General features: G+C 43.3%; 1 protein-coding gene across 1 annotated transcript in view; it reads left to right on the forward strand.

Moving 5' to 3' along the window:
- Nucleotides 1-387: 387 nt before the first annotated feature.
- The window catches only part of ARHGEF28 (Rho guanine nucleotide exchange factor 28), a 312,308-nt gene continuing 293,843 nt past the window's right edge, over nucleotides 388-18,852 (forward strand). Inside the window, 1 exon segment of the mRNA XM_043591949.1 lies at nucleotides 388-536. The gene's annotated coding sequence lies outside the window, so the exon portion shown is untranslated.

The following is an 18,852-nucleotide window of genomic DNA, read 5'->3' on the forward strand; positions in this document are numbered from 1 at the left end:
GGTCCGTGGGGGCCCGGGGAGCGCGGGCGCCGCACCCGGGACGCGACCTCGCCCTCCCCCGGCCCCGCAGGGGCCGCGCCAGCCTCCGCCCGACTGGGCGCTCCGGGATGGGGGAGGGAAGGCGAGGCGCGCCGGGAGGGGGGGTGGGGGTGGCGGCGGAGACAGCGCGGTCGGGCCGCTTCAGGTTTCGTCCTGGAGCCGGTGGCGGGCGCGGCGGCGGGCGGGCCCGGCCATGTGATGCCGGGGCCGGGAGGTGGGCAGGCGGGGATCCAGTGGCAGCCGGCAGGCGCGGAGGGAGCGGGGGCGGCCCGAGCTGCGGGCTCAGCCAGCCGGCTCCGGGAGCGCGCCCGCGGCTCCGCCCCCTCCGCGCTGGCTCCAGCCTCCGGGGCGGCCGGGCGTTGGCAGCTTCGGGGAAAGCCTTCCCGGCTCCGGGCGGCGGCGGCGGCGGGCCGGGGCGCGTTCCAGACGCCCTCGGGCAGGGCGCGGGCTGCAGCGCCTCGGTGGGGTTCCGGAGGCTGTGGGGGCCCTGGCTCCAGGTAAGTGTTCTTGGGGGCTCCATCCCCCGCGTCTCCCAGTAGCTCAAGGCAGAAAAGTTTGCTCCCCTCGCCCGAGTTCTCTAGCCCAGAAATACTCTCTCCAGGGTCCTGGGGGACGCGAGGGGCAGCAGAGGTGGAAAGGTGGCTGCCGCTGTGAGTTTAGTGGCGCGAGGGATCCTGCCGCCTCATTGCCCCTGGGGGCCGGCAACAAGTGCAAAGGGCCGCACCGTCCGGCGCGGCGGCGGCCGCTGTGGAGCCTGGGGTGGTTTGCGCCGCGCGGCCGGGAGCGCACCGAGAAGGCTGTGGCCCCTCTCGTTGCCGCTGGGGGGGGGGGGGGGCGGTCCCGGGATGGGGGGGTGGAGGCCCGGTCGGGGTCCTTTGAGAGCCACGGAGATGCACTCCTGCGGTGGAGATGGGGGTGGGGGGCGGCTCGAAAGCTGGTTCCCCATCGGTGTCTTTGCTCCAGCGTGAGGGTCCTTGGTGGGGCTGGGCTCCCAGAGAGCAGACCTCACGGTACCAGAGCTAGCACTCTTTCGTATGGAGACATTTGCCGTATTTTCAAAGGCAGCTGCAGACGTTTGATTACGAGGGGCGGTCGGCGTTCCGTCGGATTTTATTCTTACGGGTTTGTGTGCCCCTTGAACATCTGGGATGTGGGTGGTACCCTAACCTTCTCCTGCTTAGAGTTTCCTGAGGGGGTCACAACGATGGGCTTTTGCTCGGCCGAGGAGGCATCCTTTCCTGTCGAGGCTGGGTAGAAGCTGGGTGCTGGGGCCGCCTTGGAAACCCAGCTCTGGTTTCCCAGACGCCCATTAGAGTTCCAGGAGAGAATCCATCTGCCTCCCTAGGAGCCCACAGTGACCCCCCCTATTGGTTACAGCTGGGTGGGTCACGGAAAGGCAGCAACATCTGTGTTTGCCCAGCTTCCTGAAATGACCCCTGCCTGGGTCTAGACCAATCTCTGCAGACCCGGAATTATGGTGGTTTACCACCAGACCCGCGCCAGTTGGGAAGGAAAAGAAAAAAACGCAAACCTTATAAAAAAACAAAACGACACAAAACCCCGCCCCCCAGTCCCCTCCTCATTTATGGTCCCGGGGGTCTGTGATTTTCCGAAGCTTTCTCATCCTCTGTTCCTAAGCCCTGGAGCTGTCAGGGAAAGCGAAATCCTGTTTTCAGAACAGAAAGGAGACCTGTCTTTACTAGGTTTTGTGGGTTGCTGTTTGCACATGACCATACAACCAGAGTGAGAACTTAGGGGACGGTTTCTGTATGAATTCTGGATTTTACATATATCTTAATAAAACATCTCTATTTGCCTCCTCCTGATTATGGCCGACCTAACTGCTTTGGACTGTTTGGAGGACGAGAAAGGAACACTGCAAAAACATTTTGGAATTGCTTTCTACAGCATAGCATTCCAGCGTAATGGTCTGTAGGGAACTTTGTGTGATTATTGTGCTCATTAACTTTGATTAAATAGGAATTGGGATCACATCAGACCTCTGCTTTCGTGGTTGGGAAACTGAGGCACACAGCTTCTGAATGTCCTGGCTAATAGGAGAATGGAGAACAGCATTAGTGTTTGTTCTGCTTTTGACAGTTTTCTTCCTTATCACAACCGTATAACCTGGTCAACCAAGAACAGGTTATGTAACAGGTGTCATTAGATTTTGCTTTGAAGCACCTGTCCTGCCCTTTAAGAAGTTTAGAAGCACTTAAAGAGGGAGATGGTAATAAAGGCTCGATGAAATTTCTCGGTGGCGTCATTTGGGGTTAACACCTTTTTTTTTTTTTTTTTTTAAACATGGGTGCAGTGCGTAAGAGTTGAGAATATTTTCTCGTACTTTTAAAATGTTCTGTGGTGGCTAAGACGAATTAGGTAGAAATTTGAGGTGAGCTCTGATACATGACCTTGGGTGTATGCCATATGAGAAAAGGAAAAGTATCCTCAAAAGGTATTAAAGCTGGAACACAATACGTTTATGTTTGGCATTGTGTATAAAAACAAGTACTATATTGGTACTTAAGCTCTAACTTGAAGTCTGGCCAGAGTTTATTACTAAGCAGACTGTACCGAAAAATGAATGCTATAAATATTGGAAAACCCTGATTGGGGTTTGGCTACAATGGTATTGCCAAATTACTCTGGTAAATGATGGTAAAGCCCAAATTACTCTAAAACTCCTAGGCTGACTAATTGTATTATGTGTTAATTTACTGATTAGATAGGACAGATGTAGTTGATAAAGGTTTTGTGTAATCGCATTTGTACTTTCATTGTTTTAGTTGAACAGAGAAGCAACGGGATAATTTTTTCATGTGACTTTAAGATTTGTTACAAAGAGGGACGCCTGGGTGGCCCAGTGGGTTGCGTGTCTGACTTCAACTCAGGTCATGATCTCTCAGTTCCTGGGTTCAATCCCTGTGTCGGGCTCTATGCTGAAAGACCCTGCTTTGGATTCTGTGTCTCCTTCTCTCACTGCCCTCCCCCCCCCGCCCCCACTTGTGCTCTGTCTTTTAAAAATGAATAAATGTTAAAAAATAATAAAAAAGATTTGTTAGGAAGAGATGGGTCAGGTTGGGTAATTGTTATTTTGGGTTCCAAATTTCTATGGATTTCACATCTAAGGCAATACTGGTCTAAGTTGAGTTTTTAGGGTCTGTTGTATTTTGAGTGGACTTTTGCACACTTGATACTCAGACTTTTGGTAAAATGTCAGGTACCTTTATGTGATAGTACATCTTAATCAACTGTAATTTTGTCCTTAATTTGATCTTGGCACAATAGTAATTTGCTTATTTCTAGCATTACTGCTCCTGGACTGCTTCTCCTGGATAACCAAGATAATGAGATTTGACATAATTTTTTAAATGAGGGAAAGCAAAAACGTCACGTAATTGAATATTGGGCATTTGTTCCAGTGATATTTGTTTTGAACTGTTTTATCATATGTACTTCTATCCTTCAGAGGTGATTTCTCCTTAATTTTTTTTCCTGAATTTGAGGTTTGACTTCTTTTTTTTTTTTTTTTTTTTTTTTTTAGTTTTTTAAAAACTTAAAAATGTTTGCTTATTTTTAAGACAGCACGAGCGGGGTACTGGCAGGGAGAGAGGGAGACACAGGATCTGAAGCAGGCTCCAGGCTCTGAGCTGTCAGCGCAGAGCCCAATGCAGGGCTCGAACTCACGGACCATGAGATCGTGACCTGAGATGAATTCAGATGCTTAACCGACTGAGCCACCCAGGCGCCCCTAAAAGTTTTTTTTTTAATGTTTTATTTATTTTTAGAGAAGGAGAGAGAGAGAGAGAAAGCACGTGCGTGCGCCTGCAAGCAAGTGGGTTTGGGGTAAAGAGAGGGGGGCAGAGGATCTGAAGTGGGCTCTACGCTGACAGCAGCAAGTCCCAGCCTGAGGTGGGACCCAAACTCCTCCAAACCTTTGATCATGACCCCAGCTGAAGTCAGACACTCAACTGAGCGAGGCGCCCCTTGAGGTTTGACTTGTGTAGGAAGTTAACGTAAAAGTAAGGTTTCTTGAGAAGAAAACCTTGTATCTATGAGTGAAGGCCAGCGTTGGTGGAGACAAGCAATGTCAGGTTTACTTTCCTTGATAGCGTGTCTAGAAGAGACCCTCTAAACCAGTATTTCAAGAGGCAGGCTTTGTTTGAGAGGTGTGCATGTGACCATTTTACCTTCTTGAAAGATACCTCAAGGGTTAACTAAGTCTGTATATTAAAATTCATAGACCTTCCCTTCATATGTTAATCGAGAGGTAAATTGCTTGCTAATGACTTTATGGTTGAGCTCCTAATTTCATTGGCAAACACGAGTTACCATGCCCTTGTGCTTAAAGGCTTGCTCCTTTTCTTACTTACATCACTTTATAACTTCTTTAAAACTATAACGAAGTGAATAGCACTGGGGACTCTGGAGCCAGACTGTCTAGTTAGCCCGCCTTGGCTCTGTCCTGGTTGTATGATGCTTCTCTGCCTGAGGTTTTCCATGGGTAACATGGGGATAATCATTGTAACCTGCCCCGTCGGGTTGTTGTGAGAGTCAGTGAGTTAATTCACAGCCTTTCTAGAAGTGCCTGGCAGAGAGGAAGTTCTAGAAAGCATTGGTGATGATATTTGTAACAAATGGTAAATAGGCAATTGCAGAGTTTTAGCTTTAGCAGGTTTTCCAGGTTTCAGAAAGCAGTGAGAGGTCAGTGTGAAGGTGCCTAACTCAGGAGTCCGGGATGGAGATGGCCTGTGATCTCCCAGCTGTATGAGTGTGGCCAAGTATGACCCCTCTCGGGGTCTCCATTTCCTCCTCTGGTAAAACAGAGTAGACTGGATGGTCTCTAAGGACCTGCCAGTTGTCACAGTGTAAACTAATAAAATTCGGAAGGTGGGCATTTGTCAGTTCAGCCTTATTATCTTGGGCAACGCTGCCAGGAATGTACCGTCCCCAGGGTTGATACAGTACCTGCAGCAGTCTGTGAGCATTTTGATGGGATGTGGACTATTAAGACCATTAACTTCCCTCCTCTTCTTCCCCAGACGGTCATAGGTTGAAATGACTGTATTATCTTCCTGGACTTAGTCCAGAGAGATTTTACACATCAAAGTCTAGATCCCATGCATGCAGGTCATAGGCCACCCTGCTCCCTTTATTCCAAAGAGCTCCCTGTATTTTAAAGCGGTAATACGGCTCTTGGAAGCCGAGAGATAAGCTGGTGGATGTTTTCTGAATTTTATGATAAAGATTCCACATCTGATAAACAGGAAAGCCCTAGCAGGAATACTGTATGCTCCAGGACTTGGAGCACAGGAGGTCTTATTAAGGACTTAAAAGTAGTGGTGAAGGGGCACCTGGGTGGCTTAGTCGGTTGAGTGTCTGACTTCAGCTCAGGTCATGATCTCATGGTTCGTGAGTGAGAGTCGTGTGTCTGGCTCTGTGCTGACAGCTCCCAGCCTGGAGCCTGCTTTGGTTTCTGTGTCTCCCACTCTCTCTACCCCTTAGCCACTCATGCTCTGACTCTGTCTCAAAAATAAAGAATAAAAAAAAAAAAAAGTATTGGTGAAGATCAAGAGGTTCCACTGGGGCAAATTTCTGTCTTGTGTGGTCCCCTCCCGCCCTTTGTTTGTGTTGTCTCCTGGCTCTTTGTCAGTTTCCCTCCTTTTCTTCAGCCTCCTGGTTTGCTGTATGACCAGATGTTAGTTTCAAACGGTAGGAGATGCTCAGTGATGGAAATTGTGGCTCCTTACTTTGAGCCCCAACCCAGGATTCCAAGCTTGGTGGTTTGTTGTTATCACCTGAATTTAGAATCTCTGGTGGGCCTAGCCTTTAAAAAAACATTTTTTTTAATGTTTATTTTTTTATTTTTATTTTAATTTTTTTAAATTTTTTTAACATTTATTTATTTTTGAGACAGAGAGAGACAGAGTATGAACGGGGGAGGGGCAGAGAGAGAGGGAGACACAGAATCGGAAGCAGGCTCCAGGCTCTGAGCCATCAGCCCAGAGCCTGACGCGGGGCTCGAACTCAGGGACCGCGAAATCGTGACCTGGCTGAAGTCGGACACTCAACCGACTGAGCCACCCAGGCGCCCCTAATGTTTATTTTTGAGAGAGAGACAGAGTGTGAGTGGGGGAGGGAGAGAGGGAGAGAACCCTAAGCAGGCTCCAGGCTCTGCCATGTCAGCACAGAGACTGATGAGGCGCTTAAACTCACAAGTTGTGAGATCATGACCTGAGCCGAAGTCAGGTGCTCAACTGAGGCAGTCCTGGCCTTTTTTTTATAAAGGTGATAGACCTGGGTTTGCTATCTATTTCCTAACCTTGAGGGGTTTCTGGCATTCTACTTTTGAAAATTTTCAGTAAGGCATTTTTCTCATGGACTTCCTTTTCCCTATGGGCATGTCAATTGTCCCCTGCTGCCTCTTGTGGACCCTCTACTTACATTAACTACAACTAATAACTGCCTATGGAATAGGCTGTATGCCTGCTAACCGCTCTCACCTCATGTTTGGTCTCTTTTCTGTTCTTCTTAAAATCTGTTGCAGTCTTCAAAGCAAGCTCAAGCTTACTTCTTCTGAAGCTTCTTTTTTACTAATCTTTTGACCAGATTAATACAACTGAACTCTTTCCCTTCCGAAGTCATTAATACATGGCTGGTCCCTCATATTTATCACTGATCACCTGCCCCTGCTTTCCTTTTGGGCTCCTGTGTGTTAGTCTTGACTTTCCTACCTAACTGTAAGCTCAGTGAAAGCAGGAGCCCTGATTTAAGTTGCCTTGTAGCGTGTTCAGGTTGGTAATTTTGCTCTCATGTCTAGAAGTCCTTTTAGTTTACAGCATTCCTGCAAGGGCTAATGGCAATGTTTTCCTGTGTATCAGGTATGGGTTGCATTAGAAAATACTGGGATGCAGAGGAAGAGAGGTAAAGGTTGCTCAGGACATTAGATGACTAGTCTTTCTCAGATGTAAATGGGCAGTTGCACAGGCCTCTTAAGAAATTGTTCAGGGGTGCCTGAGTGACTGAGTTGGTTAAGCATCTGACTCTTGGATTTGGCTCAGTTCATGATTTTGTGTTGGTGGGTTGGAGCCCCATGTTGGCCTCTGTGCTGTCAGTGAGGAACCTGCTGGGGATTCTACCTCAGCCCCTGCTCTCTCTCCCTCTCCTTCTTTCTCCTATAATAAATTAACTTAAAAAATTGTATGTTCAGTCTGGGAAAATAAATTTCTTGGCTAAAGTCAGAGTCTTAGGATTGAGAGAAACCTGAAAGTTATTCTTTAGTTTCTAGCAGGTGCACCATCCCCCTGTGTAGCTTACTACTGAATACTTGACCGCTTGAATACTGTCCTTGACTACTTGGAGTGATGGGGAGCTAATAATCACAAAGACCACCCCCCCCAATCTAATTTTTCTCCCCCTCAAGTTGATTTTTAAATATAAGCATATGTATTGAGAGTGTACAACATGATGACTTATTACATATGTTGGGGAAAGATAATATTTATCTCATACAGTGAAGTTCTTAGTGTATGTGGTGAGAATGCTTAAGATCTTCTCTCAGGAAGTCTCAAGTAGACAATACTGGATTAACTCCAATACCATATTAACTATAGTTAGCATGCTGGATATTAGATCCTCAGAACTTAGTCTTGAAGGTCAAAAGGTACAAATTTTGAGTTGTGTGTTCCCATTTCCTCATTTCTCCCAGCCCCTGGCAACCGTCATTCAATTCTGTTAGAATTAAACTGGCTTTTTATTAAAAAGATTCCACATGTTATTGATAGTATACATTATTTGTCCATGCCTTGCTTATTTCACTTGGCATAATGCATTCCAGATTCATTGTTGTTGTTGCAAAAGGCAAGACTCTGCTTTTCTCATGGCTGAATAGTATTCCATTGGTAAATATACCCTACTTTCTTCACCCATTCATCGGTTGATGGAAACTTAAGTTGAATTTTGTCAAATGCTTTCTTTGGATCTTTTGAGGTCAGATTTTTATGAAAGCATTGTATCACATTTATTGACCTTTTTATTTAATGTGTTGATCCCTATAGATGCTTTTTTTTTAATTTCCACACACTGCGATTCCCTCTTCCACTCCCCAACTTTCTTCTTGTCACTGATACCTACTTTTATATCATAACGTTTGGAAAAGATACTTGATATTTCAGTTATCTTCAATTTGTTAGGACACATTTTGTTTTTTTAAAAAACGATCTGTACTTGAGTAGACTGTGTGTGCTTGAATAATGTGTATTTTGCTGCTGTTGAATGGAATGTTTGTATATGTTAGGTCCTTTTGGGCTACAGTGTACTTAAGATCCACTCTTTCCTTAGTGATTTTTTCTGTATGGATGATCTATGCATTGTTGGAAATGGGTTATTGAAGTTTCCTAGTACTATTGCTTTGCTGTCTATTTCTGTCTTCATACCTGTAAAATTAATGTTTAGGCTTTCTGATAGTAGGTACACATAAAATTGTTAAATCTTGGCGATCAATTGGCTTATATTATTGTATAATGACCTTACTTGCCTCTCATTATAAATTTTGATCTAAGCTTTGTGTCCTAAGTATAGGGATCCCTGCTTTCCTTCAGTTTCCATTTGTGTGGAATGTCTTTCTGTCTTTGGACTGTTAGCCTGTGAGTATTCTTCAAGGTTGAATCTTGTAGGCAGCCATACTTGGGTCTTAGGTTTTTTTTGTTTATTCGTTCAGCTGCACTGTTTAAAATTTAAACCATTTACATTTAGAGTACTACAGAGTCCTTATTGCTAGAGAAAAACTTCTTCTTGACATTTACTTAATTGCTTTCTGATTATTTTCTAGTTGCTTTTTTCTCTTCTCACGTAGTCCCCCTTGGTGAATTGATAGGGCTTTCAGGGGTTCTCCTATGCGTTTCCATGTGGGGTGAAATCCCTCTAGGGGATTGTTATTGGCACTAAGCTACTCCGGACTGGTAGGATGGAATGAATGACACAGGTCAGTTGCTTCCTATGCTCTATATGGCCATCCTCCATTTTTTTTTTTTTTTTTAGCTCCATAGGATTTCTCTTGCTTTTCAGGAGAATGCAAAACTTGCCCAGAGCTATTTTTGTTGGTTTGTAGTTGTTCTTGGGGGAATAAATGTTGGCACCGCCTCGTTCTCCGTCTTGTTGACATCACCTCCCTGTCCCCAGTGTATCTTTGGAAAGATTAGGCTGCTATACTTAATGAAGGAGAGAATTGTTTTTATCATAGTTTGTTGATGAGGGACCATTCTGAACAGTTGACTTTCATGACATCCCCTTAGATTTAAAAACATGAATTAGTAGCCTGCTTTCAAGTCTTCTAAATTAGAAAAGAAAAACCTGTTCAGCTTTGCTTAAGTAACAGGATTTTGAATCCTCTCCCCACCCCGGGATACTGAATATACCCCAGTTTGCTATGGTTCTTAAAGTGCAGTACTTTCAGATGCTGTTTGACAGCACAGAGCATGGTAGAACCATTCACACTCTTGGCTAACTGTCCCACCCCTGTCCCCTTCTAGGAAGGTGGTAAAGCCTCGTGGTTAGGATTACTAGCTTCAGGTCAGAGCCGAGGACACTTCTGGCTCCACTCCTTCCCACCTTGTCTTGGGGAAGTCACTTAAACTTTAAATTCTGATTTTAGCTATTACTCTCATAGTTTTGTGAGGAGAACTCCATAAGATAGTCTATGGAAAGTGCTTAGCACAGAACCTAGGATAGAATGATTGCTTGGGGCGCCCGCGTGGTTCATTTGGTTAAGTGTCTGACTTCTGCTCGGGTCATGATCTCACAGTTTGAGTTTGAGCGCTGCAGTTGGGCTCTGTGCTGACAGCTCAGAGCCTGGAGCCTGCTTTGGCTTCTGTGTCTCCTCCTCTCTCTGACCCTCCCATGCTTGTGGTCTGTCTCTCTCTGTCAATAATAAATACATGTTAAAAAAAAAAAACAAAACTAAAACTAAAAAAAAAAATGATTGCTCAAATGAAGGCATTTCAACTATGGTACTTCTAAATAGCATTACTGACTCTTGATGGTCCATTATCTCATAATTGCCAAGTTTGTTTGTTTTTTTAAACACCTGTTGTTCTTTTTAAAAAAAAATTTTTTTTAACGTTTTTTATTTATTTTTGGGACAGAGAGAGACAGAGCATGAACGGGGGAGGGGCAGAGAGAGAGGGAGACACAGAATCGGAAACAGGCTCCAGGCTCCGAGCCATCAGCCCAGAGCCTGACACGGGGCTCGAACTCACGGACCAGGAGATCGTGACCTGGCTGAAGTCGGACGCTTAACCGACTGCGCCACCCAGGCGCCCCTAAACACCTGTTGTTCTGAGCAGACTTGGGCAATTGGTTTCTTAGTCCTATGAACAGAACTGAATTTCTCAAAATTAATTTCCTGTATTTGGCTCTTTAACCTTTCAAGGTGTTTTAGATGGTTAAACTTACTACTTTTAGTTCTAAGTTTTGCAATGTTTAATGAGTGTTTCTTTAATGCTTTAATGAAATAATAACACTATTATCTAGGCTAAAATCCTAGCCCTGAAGGCAGGGTAATTTGGTGTTTGTATACAAATTTCAGATTGACGTCTACCAATTTCTGGTAGAGTTCAACCAGTTACTGTTGTACTAGGATCAAAGTTTTAACCTTCCATCTTTCATTAGAAACTACACAATGGAGTGAGGTTATTCTCAAGTGACTTCATCTTAGGAAATCCACACTGGTTCCAAGTGGCCACTGTTTCTTCTTTGAGGTATTCAGACATTAGTCTTCTAATAATCTGCTCTGGCAACTTGTTTAGGATCAAAAGAGACCTCTTGGATCTACAGCTTGTAGAATCGGCCTGTTTGAAAATTGGAATGACTGGGGCATCTGGGTGGCTCAGTCGGTTAAGTGTCCAACTTCGGCTCAGGTCATGATCTCACCACTCCTGAGTTCGAGCCCTGCGTTGGGCTCTGTGCTAACAGCTCAGAGCCTGGTGCCTGCTTTGGATTCTGTGTCTCCCTCTCCGCCCCTCTCCCGCTCACACTCTGTCTCTGTCTCTCTCAAAGGTAAATAAACATTAAAAAAAAAAAAAGAAAATTGGAATGACAGGTCCCTGTCTTACAGGTGAAACCCATCATTTTCCATAGTTGCTGATTATGGCTGGGAAATCACATAGGATTCTTAGATTTTTTTTTTTAAAATCATCATTATTTTTTTAATGTTTATTTATTCTTGAGAGAGAAAAACTGAGTGTGAGAAGGGGAGGGTCAGAGAGAGAGGGAGACAGAATCTGAAGCAGGCTCCAGATTCTGAGCTGTCAGCATAGAGGCTGATGTGGGGCTTAAACCCACAAACCACGAGATCATGACCTGAGCCAAAGTTGGATGCTTCACCAATTGAGTCACTTAGGCACCCCTTAATTTAAATTTTATTTATTTATTTATTCACTTATTTTCACATACAGTGAAATAACAGCTGGGTATATAATATAAGCTCCTTCTAATCTGTATTTTTGTACCTTTTTGGGTAAATACCTAATAGTGCAATTGATGGATTTTAGGGTAGTTCTTCTTTTTAATTTTTTGAGGAACCTCCCCTCTCTAGAGTGGCTGCACCAGTTTGCATTCCCACCTACGTGCAAGAGGGTCCCCTTTTCTCCATATCCTTGCCAACACTTGTTGTTTCTTGCATTGGTAATTTTCACCCTTGGGCCAGGTGTGAGGTGGTATCTCGTTGTGGTTTGGATTTGTATTTTCCTGATGGTGAGTGGTGATGAACATCTTTTCATGTGTCTGTCAGCCCTCTGAATGTCTTCTCACATAGGATTCTTCTTATCTCCATGTGTCTAGCAGCCTGGAACTTAAAGCAATTTAATGGTTTCTTCACGAAGGAGTTTCCACTTAGAGATGTTCTTGATGTCCTCCTCCACTGGAAAATCATCTCCCTCAAAGAGGAGATGAATTTTAAATAGAGAAAAATCCTCTGTATCATTCATTTCATACCATTCCTAAGCAGACCTATTTATCTCTTCTCTGATGTTCTGGCTTAAAAATAAATGGAAATAAAAATCTTAGTGTTTTTCTTTTTCTTTCTTCTTTTTCTTTTTCCATTTTTCTTTTTACTCCTCACTCCCCTCAGGTTATTTGGGGCTTTGGTTTGCCTGGCCTAACTCTTCAGAGCCTGCCAGGCTAATTCTTTGAGTAAAAGAAGCAGAAAAGGGAGTAAAAAAACTATGCTTACCTTTGTGTGGAAAACCACACCAAACTAGGAATCAGGAGGCCTGCTTTTTAGTCTTGAGCTCCTAGACTGTGAAGGTCTCTCCATCCATCCAGAGAATGCCTATCCTTTCCAAATGGGAGGTTCTTGGTTTTTCCCATGAACTGATCTCTTTAGGCAGTGATTTCACTGAAAGGTGGGTGGTGGCACATGGGATGAAATGGTAGGGCAATTAAGGCCCGGTTTTATCATTCAGTAGAAAGTATAATCTATCTCCCTCCCGTTCAGAAAAAGCCACTTACATAAGAATCAACCCCGCTGACATTTTTGTGTAGGGCTTTCCTGTACTTGCCAGATTTGTAACTGGTCAGAAGTTCTCACAGATGGATTTCCGGAAGTACCTTTTGTACGAGTTACCACAGTCCTTAGAAACTTAGAAAGTTTCCTGCTGTCCACGCCTCATTCTTAGAGGCAAGTGACAACACACACAGCCTGTTTTCAACATTTTAATAGGTTTTTAACTGATGGATTATTAAGGGGGAATACAGTAGAAGCAACTGGTTTTTTTTTTTTGTCACCCTAAGTTGTTTAATAAAACTTGCTTTGTTTCTTTTGATCACCAGAACTATTGAGAGCCTCCTCATTGAAAATCAGTGTTAAGAATCTTTCAAATCTTAGCCATTGGATCTAATTATTACTTGAGGGTTACCTAGGTACTAATTTGGACTGAAATAGTTTATTATGAGATAAATGTCTCATGTCTTTTTTTTTTTTTAGCTTCATAAAATTTTACTTGCCTCTTTTTACATAAGATTTTAATCTATTGCACATATAAATTGTTTTGCAATAAAAATGAATAATCAAGGCTTTCTTATCTACAGAAAGTCTCAAATTAACTTTTTACTTGGCTCGTCTTACAAAAACAGGAATTTATAGTACGGAAAGCCCAACTTTACCATGAACAGTTGAAGAAAAATCACATCTTGAAGAATGCCAAGCATAATTTGGATACTTCAGAATATGCCATTTTGAAAAAGAGAATGACCTGTGTCTGTCACGTGCACCTGAATCCCTCTATCATTCTCTCTAGTTCCTGATGGACTATGGCTGGGAAATCAAGGTGTGTCTTTTTTGTATTAAAATGAAGAATAAGGGCTCCTGCATGGCTCAGTCATTAGGCATCTAACTTTGGCTCAGGTTATGATCTCATGGTTCGTGAGCTTGAGCCTCTCTTGTCTCTCTCTCCCTGTCTACCTCTCTCTGTGCACCTTGTGAGATTCCCCCCGCCCCCCACTCTCCCCCGGTCTCTCTGCCTCTCACTCACTTGAGCCCTCTCTCTCTTTCTCAAAAAAAAAAAAAAAAAATACATGAAGAATGAGCATTTTTTCCTTTCACATTGATAGTAGGAAAATTTATCTTCATGGGCTGTTAGGGCATCTTTGTTGATAAGCAGAAATTAAAAGTAACAAAATGTCAATTTTGTGCTATTTTTTTTTAAGCTTCATTTATTAGAGCGAGTGTGTGAGCAAATGGGGGAAGGGCAGAGAGAGAGCAAGAGAAAGAGAGACTCCCAAGTAGGCTCCATGCTAACAGCATGCGGGACTTGAACTTTGTAACCATGAGATCATGACCTGAGCTGAAATCCAGAGTGGGATGACCAACTGACTGAGCCACCCAGGTGCCCCTGTGACATTCATTTAAGTGTGGTGGTAGGTTCTGTGCAAGGAGAAAGTTTTTTTTTTTTTTTTCAACGTTTATTTATTTTTGGGACAGAGAGAGACAGAGCATGAACGGGGGAGGGGCAGAGAGAGAGGGGGACACAGAATCGGAACCAGGCTCCAGGCTCTGAGCCATCAGCCCAGAGCCCGACGCGGGGCTCGAACTCACAGACCGCGAGATCGTGACCTGACTGAAGTCGGATGCTTAACCGACTGCGCCACCCAGGCGCCCCAAGAAGAAAGTTTTTAAAGTCTGAGTATAACAGAGGCTGGAACAGAAGTGGAATTTGGGTTGAAATCTTAGCACTGCTACTGACTTACCAGGTGGGTCATGTGATCTCTTTGATCATTGATGGCCTTACTTCAAATCCATGGGGTTGGGTCAAGCCCTTCTCTTTCGTGTGTCCCATTCCTAGGCTTTATTCTGTGGAGGTAATGATGGTGTCTTAGGTATCCCTTTGATTACTAGCCCAATGCTTGGTTCTCATTGCATTTTAAGGCTCTTAGTTGGCAGCATCTAAATTGTTAAGGAAGTTGGGTTTGTAGTGTTGTATCTATCACAGGGAGAAATGCTTGCTCATAGCTTGAGATTTCCCATGTTGTTGTTTGTACCTCACTGCTCATGAAATATTTAATCAGCCAGTAGTAATCTAGCAATTACTTCATTTATTAAAAAAATTTTTTTAAATGTTAGAGAGAGAAACAGAGTGCAAGCTGGGGAGGGGCAGAGAGAGAGAGGGAGACACAGAATCCGAAGCAGGCTCCAGGCTCTGAGCTGTCAGCACAGAGCCCAATATGGGGCTCGAACTCACAAACCATGAGCTCATGACCTGAGCCAAAGTTTGACGTTTAACCAACTGAGCCACCCAGGTGCCCCACAATGACTGTAAATTGAATTCTAAGATGACTGAAAGTGGATCTTAATTTGACTTTGGCGGATGCACCTTAATTTACTTATATGTCCATTCATCTAGGCTAGGTGCAGAATATTTCCTGAAATGCGCAGCGTTTTTGATGTCAAATTTTAGCTAAAATAAAGGTTGTAATTCATTTTCTTTCCTTTCCTCTCTCTCTTCTCCGTTCTTCTTCACTCTCCCTTTCCTTCCATCTTCCCTACTTTTGTTCCTAACACTCAATTTGGTTTTACTGTTTTCCACAAGAGGTATAGCAAATACCTAAAACCTCTTCTATTTCTTTAAATTTTTTTTTCAACGTTTTTTATTTATTTTGGGACAGAGAGAGACAGAGCATGAACAGGGGAGGGGCAGAGAGAGGGAGACACAGAATCAGAAACAGGCTCCAGGCTCCGAGCCATCAGCCCAGAGCCCGACGCGGGGCTCGAACTCCCGGACCGCGAGATCGTGACCTGGCTGAAGTCGGACGCTTAACCGACTGCGCCACCCAGGCGCCCCAAACCTCTTCTATTTCATGTATCTGCTATTTGTACTAAAGAAAACACACTTGTCCTCATAAAAATAGTGATGTTTTTAAGGGATGACGTTCTTCCTAGTTTTCACTGAACCTCCTGATAAAGATAACTTGTTGATGTTTTGGAAATGGGACATTGTTGTGCTGGGAACTTTACTTGGTGGTTATAGGGGCTCTAAATCCTCTTATCCAGGCATACTTTGCAAAGTATTTCCACTCTGGAGTGTTGGAGAGTTACTCTTGAGTTTTGACCCTTCACTGATTTGAGGTTAGTATCATGTAACTATTAATTCCTACAAGGGAGGCACATGCTGGATACTGGAGGCTTAGTGGTAAGAGGCTTGTTACAACCAAATCAGCAGCCATTAATGCACATAAATACGTTGTGGTGTGAGATGGTGTGGGGCAGGGCATTCTCAGCAGCCTGGTATGATGGGGACCAAAGTATCGTCCACTTTTTCCCGCTATTCCAGTGTTCTAAATCTATATTATGAATATGTATTTGTGTCAGTGATAGTGAAAATAAGCAAATTTAAGAAATAAACATTTTAATGAAATTCTGTACTTCATTATAGTTCACACATAAAATTGGAATGCTTGTCAATTGGCAAAATTCCATCACAAACACTTGAACTTCAAAACTTACTGTGTTACCCATGCACCCCTATGTTTATAGCAGCACTGTTGACAATAGCCAAAGTATGGAAACAGCCCAAATATTCACTGACAGATGAATGGATAAAGAAGATGTTTGTGTGTGTGTGTGTGTATGTACACACGCGTGCACACACACACACACACACACACAATGGAGTATTTCTCTACAATCAAAAAGAATGAAATACTGCTATTTGCAACAAAGTGGATGGAACTAGAGGGTATTATGCTAGGTGAAATTAGAGAAAGGCAAATATCATATGACTTCACTCGTGGAATTTAAGATACAAAACAGATGAACATAAGGGAAGGGAAGCAAAAATAATATAAAAACAGTTGGGGACACAACATCAGAGACTTAAATATAGAGAACAAACTGAGGGTTACTGGAGGGGTTGTGGGTGGGTGGGATGGGCTGAATGTGCAAGGGGTATTGAGGAAGACACTTGTTTTTTTTAAATTTTTTTTTTCAACGTTTATTTATTTTTGGGACAGAGAGAGACAGAGCATGAACGGGGGAGGGGCAGAGAGAGAAGGAGACACAGAGTTGGAAACAGGCTCCAGGCTCTGAGCCATCAGCCCAGAGCCTGACGCGGGGCTCGAACTCACGGAGTGCGAGATCGTGACCTGGCTGAAGTCGGACGCTTAACCGACTGCGCCACCCAGGCGCCCCAAGGAAGACACTTGTTGAGATGAGCACTGGATGTTATACATAGGGGATGAATCCCTGGAATCTACTCCTGAAATCATTATTGCACTGTATGGTAACGAACTTTGATGTAAATTTAAGAACAATAACCTATAAAAAATAAAAAAACCTTATTGTGCTACCTAAAGAAGAAAACCTTTCAAATTTGGGGTTATGTTGTAAATGTTTAACTTAGCCACGGGTTAGAAAGTTGGGTGTTAGAAAAGACTTCTTTGTTCCAATTTATTTTGGCAATATGCTTGTAATAACTTTACATATTGAATTTATATGGGAAAACCTAGCTTTGTGTACATCCTAATTACAGATGTTTGAAAATTGAAACAATTTTAAAAATTCGGGAAATTTTGAGAAAGGTCTTTGTGTTGTGCTTCATGTCAAGATCAAACGGATTCTCAGGTTTCTACTGGGAACAGTCTCAGGCTAAGCACTGCACCACTCTGAATTACATCGATGGCCACAGCTGTAGCCAAAACTGAACTCGAGGAGGTAAACGATAGTGCCATTGAACAGTAGTGTCGTTCATATGCCAAGTACATGTTTTTACCTGTTTTTACCTGTTTTTGGGCATAGGATCTTTGGAATAACTCAGTAATGAAAATTGAAATTCCTGTGTGCCACAACTGAACCCCAGTAAACTTATGGAGCATTTCAAGTTGCATAGCATTTAAAAGATACTGATGGAATGAATCACCACCTCATGTGTTGTTTTGACAGGAAATGTATCATGTCTCAATAATTTCCTTACAAATTTTTCCTGCCAGGTGCCTGTTTTCTTCTTGTAAACGTATGCCCACAGAATTCCAAATATGTGGTTGATATTTCCCACTGATGCATTTTGACAGCTCCTCTTTCTTCTTGAGAATAGCTACTGTACTTCTGTTTGTAACGAATTTAAGGCTTCCTGCAGGGAAGTGAGAAGGTTTAGCTGTTTTGGAGACTGATGTCCAGCCTGGATGGGTTTGTGTGGTGAGATCTTTTTACAAAGAAAGGGTTAAAAGTGGTGGGGCGCCTTGTTGGCTCAGTGGGTTGAATGTCTGACTTCAGGTCATGATCTTGTGGTTCATGAATGCACGCCCCACCTCGGGCTCTGTTCTGATAGCTCCGAGCCTGCCGTCTGCTTCAGATTCTGTGTCTCCCTCTCTCCCTGCCCCTCCCCAACTTGCATGCATTCTCCCTCAGTCTCTCTCCCTCTCTTAAAAATAAATAAACATTAAAAAAATTATTAAAAAATAAGTGTTGACAGTCGCGGTCTAATGCCATATGTACATGAAGTATTACTCATCTATGGAGAGATTAGGGGGGTATCTTAATTTCCTACTTTTTAAAAATTTATTTTAATTCCAGTATAGTTAACATACAGTGTCCTATTAGTTTCAGGTGTTCAATGTAGTGATTCAACAGTTTTATACATTGCTCAGTGCTGCTCATTATAACTGTACTCTTTAATCCCCATCACCTATTTCATCCATCCCCCACCCACCTCCCCTTTGGTAGCCATCTGTTTGTTCACTATAGTTAATCTGTTTCTTGGTTGTGTGTCTCTTGTTTTTTTCCCCTTTGTTCATTTGTTTTGTTTCTTCACTTCCACATGAGTGAAATCATACGGTATTTATCTTTCTCTGGTTATTTTGCTTAGCATTATACTTTCCAGATCTATCCACGTTGCTGCAAATGGCAATATTTCATTGTTTTTTATGGCTGAATAAAAAGCCATTATCTATCTATCTATCTATCTATCTATCTATCTATCTATCTATCTATCTTCTTTACCCATTCATTTATCAGTAGACACATTGGCTGCTACCATAATTTGGCTAGTACGAATACTGCTGTAAACATAGGGGTGCTTATGCCCTTTCTTTCTTTCTTTTTTTTTTTTTTTTGGATATATTCTTTTGAATTCGTGTTTTGGTATTCCTTGGGTAAAAACTCAGTAGTGCAATTACTGGATTGTAGGGTAGTTCTGTTGTTAAATTTCTGAGGACCCTCCATACTGTTTTCCGGAGTGGCTGCACCAGTTTGCATTCTCACCAACAGTGCAAGAAGGTTCCTCTTTCTCTGTATCCTCACTAACTCCTGTTGTTTCTTGTGTTGTT

This window comes from Prionailurus bengalensis, chromosome A1, assembly GCF_016509475.1.
Source record: "Prionailurus bengalensis isolate Pbe53 chromosome A1, Fcat_Pben_1.1_paternal_pri, whole genome shotgun sequence".
Classification (NCBI taxonomy): domain Eukaryota; kingdom Metazoa; phylum Chordata; class Mammalia; order Carnivora; family Felidae; genus Prionailurus; species Prionailurus bengalensis.